Source organism: Myotis brandtii, unplaced genomic scaffold (genome assembly GCF_000412655.1).
Source record: "Myotis brandtii unplaced genomic scaffold, ASM41265v1 scaffold115, whole genome shotgun sequence".
Taxonomy (NCBI): Eukaryota; Metazoa; Chordata; class Mammalia; order Chiroptera; family Vespertilionidae; genus Myotis; species Myotis brandtii.
This window is the reverse complement of record NW_005353967.1, coordinates 20,188,577-20,192,177: the sequence shown is the minus strand read 5'-3', so window position 1 is coordinate 20,192,177 and position 3,601 is coordinate 20,188,577. Positions and strand designations below refer to the sequence as shown.

Here is a 3,601-nt window from a genome sequence, read left to right as displayed (position 1 = left end):
GATTTTTGTAAGTAACACTGGGAGGGGTTGACCTCCAGGCCAATTGGCTGTGAGAATCAGCTGTGTCTGCAGTGGGAGAACTTCTGTCCTGGAGCTCTAGGGACGTGCTAATCTAGCCTCTGCCTGAGGTTATCCATTAAATGCCTCTGTGCAAGGCTTGGGCAAGGCGGGTCCCAGGGGATCAACAGGGCAGGCGGAGCGAGCAGTTATGGCTGCTCTCAGTCCTGCCTTCAGAGGCCCCGCTTCTCAGTGTCCCAGCAATCATTGCAAGTACCTCCGAGAGAAAGCTGCCCTCGAGTTCCAACCGATGCCAGACAGTCCCGCTTCTCCCGTATGAGTCTAGGTCCCCAGAGACTCGCCTGGAACTGGAGCTCAGAGCCTGAGACTCCCCCCGATTGAAAAAGACAACCACGCCCTCAGCCGCCAGCCCGCTCCACGTGCGCCTCTGTACCTTAGTATTTTACTTCCGTACCGCAGCTTCTCTGAGTCTCAGTATGCTTTTCTCTTTCCTTCTAGTTGTAGAATTTCCACTCAGCCAGCCTTCCTGTGGTTCTGGGTGATGTCCGTTCCGTCTTTTAGTTGTATTTTTGAAGTGGTTGTGCGAGGCAGCAATCTCCGGTGTTTACCTATGCCGCCACTTGGTTCTCCGCCTTGGCCTTTTTTGGCACTACCGTTATTCCTTCTTTTCTTGGTAATCTTGGAAATGAGGACCCAAAAGAGCGTCACTGGTTTCTTGTTTTCTCCTATCTCATACATGACACCTGTGCTAATAATATAAATTTCACTTGCAGAATGTTTTATAGCTCACAACTCACCCCTCATTAGAGTCACACCAATACCTCTGACTTATCTAAGACCAAAGTCTGCCTTTCCAATTTCTCTGTTTTCCAAATCCAGTGCTCTTTCGGAATCTCTTAATTTGTGGTGTCTCCAGTCTGAAACCTTGGAGTTTTCCTTAATCATTTCTTCTTAGTTTGTGGATCAGCCCTGACTCAAGCTGGGCTAATGAGAATTGTCCAAGACTAACAGGAGAGATTGTCTCTTCTTGGGTTGCTGAGCTGATAGGATCTTTGAGCTGCAGGTGGCTATCTTGCCTGCCTGAAGGAAGCAAAGATGAGAGAGGGCAGAATATTCCTGATGGTGTCATTTGAATCCCTCCACCCAGCCTTGCCAGAAGCCAGACTTATACCCTAGACATCTCAGTTTTATGAGCAATTAAATTACTTTTTTTGCTTTGGCCCAATTGTCCATTTTGTGCCTCTTTAGGGAGTCCGGTTGATACTGACTGACACAGACTTTGTTGCTTGTCTTAAGGGTGTCAGAGCTATCTGGCCATGGAATGACAGCAGATACTTAAGAAAGGTCACACAATCACTGATTGGCTAAGGATCCCATGAGCAGCTCTGGACGAGCTGACCTTAGATGTCCTTCCAGACTCCAAGAACCAGTTCTGGGTGCATTGATGACCCTTCCCTTCCCCTCTGTGAGTGCAGCCTTTCCTCCAAGCTCCTTCCCTTTGGGCTCCTCACACCCACTCTTTGTCAGGGCTGCTGCTGCCATTTCTGCCTGCCCTATGAAGTCATGACCTCTTGGAGGAAATGTGAAGACTGTGAGATTTTCTTTTTAGCTCAATTAGTGTTTATTAGAAGAAAGGGAAGGAGGGGAGGAGAGTGAGAAAGGAACAAAGGAAAGAAAGGCAAGAAATCTACTTTTTACAATAATTGTAAGCACTTAATTGTGAAGCTCTATCTAGTCTCCTAATTAAATTATTGATTCACTAGAGGCCCGGTGCACGAAATGCGTGCACTTGGGGGGAGGAGGTGTTCCTCAGCCCGGCCTACATCCTTTTGCAGTCTGGGAGCCCTCGGGGGATGTCCTAAGCTGGCAGTCAGACATTCTTAGCGCTCCCGCCACCGCTGCTGTGCTCGCCAGCTGTGAGCCTGGCTTCTGGCAGAGCGGAGCTCCCCCTGTGGGAGTGCACTGACCACCAGGGGGCAGCTCCTGCATTGAGTATCTGCCCCTTGATGATCAGTGCGTGTTATAGTGCCCGGTCATTCCACTGTTTGGTCAATTTGCATATTAGCCTTTTATTATATAGGATAATCTTTCCATGTTGTGTTGGCTACTTTTTAAAATCCAAAGTGCTCCCCTAGGCTTCTTTTAGGTTGATTTTAAAGAGTCAATCCATAGACAACAGTGCTATGTAGTAAAGAAGGCTTGTAGTGGAAGGTTCAATCTAAACTCTAGTTCCAACCTCTCTAGATATAGTCTTCTTGCTTACCTCTCTATTTTTCCATAATTTTCTTAGTTTCCTTCTTTATCAGAATGAAGTGCTCAGACCGTCAGGTGCTTGAATCATAATGATGTATCAGAGGATAATTGCAGAGGATGCTTTTGGAAGTGTTTAGACAAGTGACACTACTGTCTTGTCTGATTTCTCTAAGGAAAACTAGGTAATGACATAATCATCCCCAGCAAATTACAGAAACAAATACTATGTCTAAGAATAAGACTACTTTGTTTTTTCTTATCAGAGACTTGACAAACAAACAAACGAAAAAGAAAAGAGAGAAAAACCACCTTAGACATCTTCTACCTTTAATTATCAGGGAGGTTTTACATCTAGACATTTTTTAAGTGGTTAGAATGGTGCTGAGTGAATTGTGCAGGTCTAGCTGGCTCATCTGTCCCTAAAAGGGCCTCTGCAGTGCAGCATGTTTAAACTGGTAGTTGCTGCCTCAGGTGGATGAGATTTCTAAAGGGATTATACTGCCTGTCCATCATTCAAGAATTCATATTTAAATACTTATGAGAACCCACTGTGTAGTGCACGCATTCTATTAAACTCTGAGGGAAAAGATGCCAAAACATATGGCACTATCCTTGCTCTCTAGGAGTTTATTATCTAACTAGAGAGATAAGAAACATATGCACACCTACACATTTCCTTTTAGCTGAAATCAGAGGTTCTTTGTCAACCCTGGCCACACAGTACCGTCACTTGAGGAGTTTTAGGTACTCATGCCTGAACCTCACCCTAGACCAGTGGTTCTCAACCTTGGCTGCACATTAGAATCACCTGGGAATCTTTTTTAAATCCTGATTTCTGGGCCTCATCCTCTGGAAATTCTGTTGCTTTGTTACTAATGTTGTGGCCCCACCCCATAACAAAGAAACAGAATTTCCGGAGGATGAGGCCCAGAAATCAGGATTTTAAAAAGATTCCCAGGTGATTCTAATGTGCAGCCAAGGTTGAGAACCACTGCCCTAGACAATTAAATGATAAATATCTGGGGAGAGCTCAGGCATTAATATTGCTAACCCCTGCCCTCACCTCCAACCCCCAATTCAAGTCTAAGGTGCAATCAGATTTGAGGAACTTTGGTCTAAGTCCTACCTCTTCTTGATTATGGAGATCAGTTTGCCCTCCCAAATTTCCCCAACCAGAAGGAATAAATAGTATTGATTGTTTCTCAAAGGTCTCATCTGCAAGGTTTCTTTACTCAATATTGATGAAAAGTAAGGGCCAGCCAGCCACACCTAGGAGGTGATAGAGAATTAAGAAGTAGCGGTCAATCCAAACATAGTCCAACTCTTGGCC

General features: G+C 45.2%; 1 pseudogene; it reads right to left on the bottom strand.

Annotated features, from left to right (window-relative positions):
• LOC106728405 overlaps positions 1-756 on the bottom strand; it is a 2,266-nt pseudogene extending 1,510 nt beyond the window's left edge.
• Between the last annotated feature and the right edge of the window lie 2,845 nt (positions 757-3,601).